This window comes from Ochlerotatus camptorhynchus, unplaced genomic scaffold (genome assembly GCF_037179485.1).
Source record: "Ochlerotatus camptorhynchus isolate MF236.1 unplaced genomic scaffold, CSIRO-AGI_Acam_v1.1 ptg000276l, whole genome shotgun sequence".
Lineage (NCBI taxonomy): Eukaryota > Metazoa > Arthropoda > Insecta > Diptera > Culicidae > Ochlerotatus > Ochlerotatus camptorhynchus.
The window spans coordinates 1,998,766-2,005,582 of record NW_027040765.1 but is presented as its reverse complement, the minus strand read 5'-3'; the positions used below and the strand labels follow the sequence as shown (position 1 = coordinate 2,005,582).

Genomic DNA, 6,817 nt, shown 5'->3' with positions numbered 1-6,817 from the left:
CATCTTTTTTTTTGTGCTTTATTTAGGAGAATTTTAGTCGTACGCTAGTTCATCTCCGACAAATTTGATCTCATCAGACGAATTTTCATGGTTTGAGCATTGCATCGTTAAAAAATAGAAATTACTTTTACTCCCGTACAACAATTTAACAATAACTTTTAATGTGTCTGAAATTCAACAGTAAAATCATTGTAATTTCATTGTTTGTTATAATTTTTTTTTTCGAGCATGCTCTTTGCACGGATTTTTTGAACTTGGTTACATTCATGTTTTCACTTAAAATTGGCCGTCGAGGTAAATGACGTGTATTGGCTGAAATCTTGGACGGATTCAAACGTCTTCTCAAGTTTCTTACGTGGTAAATCCCTGGATCACATCAAAGATGAATTGACAAAATTACTAGGAGCTGAGCCAGTTCAAGCAATCAAAATGAAAATGAAATCTCGTCGTGGCGATTTGGGCAACGAGATTTCTGATTATTTTTATTTAGTTCATTTCAAGTCTAGTGAGCTTCACAAGTCTAACAGCTTAACAGTAAAAATCATTGTAATTTCATTGTTTTATTGTAATTTTTTTTTCGGGCATGCTCTTTGTTCGGATTTTTTGAACTTCGTTAAATTCACATTTTCTCTTAAAATTGGCCATCGAGGTGAATGTCGTGTTTTGGCTGAAATTAAATATATCATATTAAAAATATGATCCATTCATGCCTTTTCCAAATGGTGCAATGGCGACCCTCAAAATATTGCTTCACGCACCATCTAGCGTTGAAAAAGGTCAGCAACAATCATTCAATTACAATCGAGGGGTGCGAATATATCACTTATTACAAAAGTAAGAGTCAAATTATTTTCATTAATTACATTGTGTATATTACTTTAAAATTTGTCTGACATGTCACTGTAGTCATCAAATAAAATAAAATGCTGAAATACATTCATTTGAAATATTAAACAAATTTTCATTTGGTTTACCCCTCGTGACGATAAACAAATACATTGGTAGCCTTTTTGGCCACAGAGGTGCTTTCGTCGCTTAACATTCGGTTCGCCAGCTAAGCGAAAGAGTGGATCATATTTTTAATATAATATATTTGCTGAAATCTTCGACAGATTCAACCGTCTTCTCAAGTATCTTACGTGGTGAATCACTGGATCACATCAAAGATGAATTGACAAAATCACTAGGAGCTGAGCTAGTTTAAGCAATCAAAATGAAAATTAAATCCCGTCCTGGAAATTCGGGCAACGAGATTTCTAATGATTTTTATTTATTTCACTTCAAATCTAATGAACTTAACAACCTTAAGGCCTTAGAAAAGGCTAGCCTTATGCTCCATGTTCGAATAAAGTGATAACTCTTTAGGAAGAGTGAGAAAATTTCCAAAACCTCACTCAGTGTCTGGGATTTACTCTTGTACCCGAAGCCCTATAAAACATAGAATTTAAAATTAATTTACAATAATCAAAAGACAATTTGCCGATTAAGGCAAATACAGATCGAAGTGAAGCGAGAAATTATGAATTTCCGCTAGCAAGTAGCCAGTCAGGATCGAAGTAGTTCAGGTTGGCCCTATGTGCCTCTACTGGATAATAGTTGAATGTGAGTTAGTTCGATCTGCATACGTACACCCCTATTCTGTATTTCGTTTCGAACGAAATTCTCATACAAAAAAATATTTTTTTGTATGAGAATTTCGTTCGAAACGAAATACAGAATAGGGGTGGTAGTTTTAGCGTTTCAAGTAAAACGACATTCACTTTGGACATTCACTCACATTTTCTTCAATAGATATGTTTTTTTTTAAATCTCATTGTTTAATTTATGATCTCGTACCCTCCCTTGGCTAGTTTTTAACCTGAACATTGGTGGGCGGGCCTAACCTTATGCTTTATAGTGGAGCGTTGGAGACGGTTGGTTTAGGTCCGGCATCGTTGGCTCATGCCGTGGCAGAATAGCGTCATGAGCAGGCGATGGTGATTACTAAGCTTCCCCTCTGTGATGAACCATTGCATGAGAGAGCTAAAGATATAGTCTAGCAGTGATAGTATCACACTTGTTACTCCTTTGTTTGAGAGCCGTGTTATAGTACGCTTACGTTGGGGGCGATACTGGCGGGTTTTCCCGAAAATCACTCTTATTTTATTTATTTTTACGCAGATAGATTTATTTGGGTTTGCAAGGGAATTATACTATTGAAATTTTTCAGAAAGTGCCCAACAGTGCTCCTTCTACTTGCGTGACAAGCTTTCATTGTTGTTTTCATTGAAGTATTACTCAGGGAACAATATTAAACACCATTTTTGTACATGGTATTGTAACTAATCTTATATATGCTTCATTTTGGTTTAGAATAAATGTTTGTACTATGGCTCGGGATTTCCACTGTGGCGTGCTTCTATTGTGACATATCTATACGTAATTTTGTGGGACGACATAGTGGAAACGTGTAAGCGTAGTTGGAGCACATACCCTATATAATTTAAAAATTAGCTAGGAAACTAACCTCAAAGTGAAGCATTTTAGTCACTTGAAGGTGTCACCTGGGTCGAACCAATATATTATAAATATAGGTCAAAGTCAAAAACAATTTAATCGACGTTAAATTTTAGATTACATGCACAAGTGCAGGTACTTAATAAAGCATGGGTTATAATTGATTAGGTAGATTAGAGATTTCAATTATTTATTAAATGAGATATAATAATCATCAAACGAACTTGAATAAAAAATTTTTAGAGAGCCTAATAACATTAAGTAGATTAACAAAAGGGTTAGGATGCGAGGGGTCTGCTTAGGAAGGCAACTACCCTTTAAATCAATTGGCAACTCGCTTTTTCATATATTGTCTGTTTATTTTGATGGTTGCTTTAAAATATCAATTTGATATATATGTGAAATGATTAATCAGTGGGAGATGGATTTTCGGTTTCTTTACATTTTACAGCAAAAATCTAGTACTATGTGTCATTTTCTCAAAACCCCCCAATAACCGACCTCTTCAATCCCTTCCTTTTCACATGGCGTTCAAGTGGTCCGCATAGACTATTCAGCCATTACTCTTCCTTTATCCTCGGCTTTGGATTGACTTGCGCTCCCATTGCCTCACCAAACGCTGCAAAATTAAATTGAAATGTTTAATATATGATCTCGTTTTCTGAGCTTGATGCAATCCTGGCTGCAATTTACCAAACGGCATTTGTTGAGTTACGCTTTTGCACTCTGGAATCCGCAACAACAGGAAATGAATCATCGATTTAAATTGTAAAGGCTTAATTGTACATTCCAACTTTTTGTAGTTTGATTTCCAGTCATTTGAATATCGACTATCAGATCGAGATCGATGATGAGCTAAGGGGAAAGGGAACGAAAAAGATTTCAATCAAATTTAAAACCAGTTTTTCTGTTCAAAACCGAAATTCTATCAATGAAAAGGTGTTCACTGTTTTCCACTTGGCCAGTAGAAAATATTGAAACTCACTTGAATCGTCTGCCTTTAAGCGAACCCCACACGTATCAATATATTGACGTGAAGGAGAATTATTCACAATATTATTGATGATCTGAATACAGAAATATTGCCAATATCGATGTATTAACGTCAATATAGATTGTGCTGACAATACGATTATTGTCTATAAAACCTATCGTGTAGGGTCCACTTAAGTCTACCACCCTACTATAAATGAACACTCCCTTCATCGGAAACGTTCATCCTGACACCGCACACCCATACAAGCGTAAACATGATTACGCATTACACCGTTCGTTTATTGGTTCATTGTCATCAAAACCAACGAGTTCACTATTCGGGGATTTTCTCTCTGTTTGTCTGTCTGCCCATCGCGGCCCAATGGAGTAGATTGGAAGAAAAGGTTGGAAGGGTAATTTTCTCTCCGCTATTATGGAATGACTTGCAGGTTGTAAACGTGTCCGTGCCTGTCCTGTTTTATTGTGGATTGCTCTTGTTGTTGATGTTGTTTTCGCAAATTTATATTACATTTCTTATTGTCTTTGGTTGCTTTGATGTGGTTTCATTGTTTTCGTTTTAGTTGTGGCTGCTACAAATTGCTAGCTACGAAGAATTTCGACATCGCCGGGTACAAAATTCCGGAAATTCCACAACCATGACGAATACGTCATTGGAAATCCCAGTTGATGCAGCAGTTTCTGGTTTGGCATGCAACTATAACCAGTTTACTATTCGCAGATGATAACAAAAACCCCACGATCTTTCGAGAAATGTGCAAAGTACACATGCAGTGTTCTTCGCAGTTTCCAGCGGAAATCCCCAACTGCCCTTTGTAGTGATTAGCTTATGGCTTCCCTGTCCACGACGACGAATTGACGTCATTCGCGCGCACGTTGAATGATGCAATTCGGCGAAATAAGTCCATGAGTGAGCAGTATTATTTATTGTTTGCTCTCGTTCGACGACGACGAAATCCATTGGTGCTGGTATCGGCGGTCGATTCGGTTCCGTAAACTACGACAACTCTTGACAATCAATCGGCGTTCACAGTAGGCGAGAAAGTTAGCTGTTTGCGACAAATGAGCGATATGGATCAAGTCGCGAGATAACAGCAAGACGCCAAATAGGAGTTTCAGTGCGAATGCAGTGTAGCAGCCCATCAGTTGATGCGTCATACGACCGTGTTTATCATCATCGTATTCCATTGGGCTGACGAAATCCCCATCGGTTATGTGCGGTGGAGGATGATTCATGGTTTTTAACGGCTAACAGTAATCGTAAGTTAGCTCTGATGGATTCGAAGAAATTGACGTGAATCACTCGCGGATTGAAAACTACCCACTGGCTTTGTTTGCTTACAACTAGAAAGGTCACAGTATGCCTATTTCACCATTTGTCGTAATCAGCGCCCACTTAGACTTGTTCACATACTTTTTTACTGATTTTCGCGTTCAAGGGCTCCTTCGATGACCGATCACCGGAAGCCAGTGATTTATCTCCCTGTCGACAAGAAGAGCTGGACAGTGGTGAAGGCTCATGAGAACGGACACAATCCGGTGAAATAACTTGCCTCGACAGATAAGATAAACCAATGTCTCCGGGATCTGAAAAACCTTGACCTTCGTTTAACGCAAGTGCCCACACAACAACGATCCACGTGGATTTACCCGAACGTTCTAATTTTCAACTGGCGACGAGGACGATGAATCACATGCACCGAAATTTTCGCTTCCACTCTTCATCACTATCATAATCGACACAAAATCGGCACCAATATTGCACTGCACACACGTCTGCACCGGTTCTAGGATGGAACAAGACTCAGTTCGGACCTAAGCTGGATGCTTGTCTATATAGATGTTGACGTGAGCGCGAGCGCGCAACATGTGCATTCACGAATATCATGAATGAATGTGCCACCGCGTTCCACCCGATGCCGTCGACACGCGTATGTGGGGTAGATGGTACGAAGTGTCACTAATAATTGAGCAGAGAGGACCAATTTCGGCCTACAATGGGCTATTTCGGAAGAAGGAAGGCGGTACGTCATTGTTCCGTTAATAGCATACTGGTGTGACGCAGGGGTTGTCGCTGGTCATCGATGCGAAATGCCTGGAGTTCATCTTGATAATCGCGTGTGTGTAGGCTTAAAATGAATTCTTCGGCTGGGGGATGTGACAAGAATGCCAGCTTTATTTTTTATTGGGGCTAGTAGGTAAGTTTGAATTCTCGTTTGCTTTATTCTATAGGCTAAGCTTCCTTACCTTTCAGTATGTTCAAACTTTCTCATAAACTATTAAATATACTGAAAAGTCGCTAAACCGTAAATCAAAAAAGTTAAACAAAATAAAATGTGTAGTTTTGGGAAGAAGCGTCTCAATATGTCTGATTTGTTTTCCCCGAGGTTTTCCCTTTCAATATTTTGTAATTTTTGAAGGGGGTAAAGTACGGCTTAACCGTACAATAAAAAAAAAAACATTGCGGTGCCGAAAGTCTTATTATTTTCAATTAATCAACTATTCTTTCTAGATTCTTTTGATATTTACTGCGTGAAAATTCACCGTGTGCATTTTCCTGTACCCCATAATTATTATCCTTGAGTTATTATCCTTTTCAGTCAATAGTTTTCAAACTATTAGTAAATTTCTATGTAAAATTACGCATAATATTCATGAGTTCACACATAAACCGCACACGCATAACATATGGCATGAATGTGGATCGATAGGCAAAGTCGCCGGACAGTAAATAATCTCCTTCCAGCAACGCACAATTTGTCAAAAAGACGAGCTCCCAAACAGGAAGATGTCCCAATGAGTGGGGAGAAGAGCCCGCTCTTTATCCACGAAATGTTATCAACAGGGAGTTGGTATTCCCACTCTCACCGTCTAAATCGCTTCAATCGGGTGCTCTGATGATTCCTCCTCTTCCCAGCATTGTTCGTTATTTGGTGCATTATGAAATATGAATGTTGTATGAGAAATGTACAATAATGCAGTTATGCCTCATTTAAAAATTGCTTCTGCTTGTCTGTTGGCCGTTTTGTTTACTAAAATAAAACAATGTATGACGGTCGCGACTTTTGAAAAATCTTTTAATCCTAATTGTCAGCATGTCGCTGTATGAAGGGCCAAAAACGGGTTGATTAGATGCACAAGTGGGACGCCCGAATCCTTTATGATTAGTAAAGACATGTATGTATAGGAAAATAAAAAAGAAAAACATAAGACGTTCATGTGCAGGATGGAATGTTTCTGAAACCTAACAATAATTATATCTAAATCAAATTATCAATTTAGGTTGTATTTGAACAGTCAAGTGTAGGCTGTTAATCTGAAGAAATTA

At 38.2% G+C, this 6,817-nt stretch overlaps 1 long non-coding RNA gene across 1 annotated transcript; it reads right to left on the bottom strand.

Moving 5' to 3' along the window:
• Positions 1 to 3,902: 3,902 nt before the first annotated feature.
• On the bottom strand, positions 3,903 to 5,423 carry LOC135706282 (uncharacterized). Its single transcript, XR_010518162.1, has 2 exons — positions 5,039 to 5,423; positions 3,903 to 4,968 (listed from the first exon to the last, which is right to left on the bottom strand). It is a non-coding gene; the product is annotated as an uncharacterized LOC135706282 (long non-coding RNA).
• Positions 5,424 to 6,817: the final 1,394 nt, after the last annotated feature.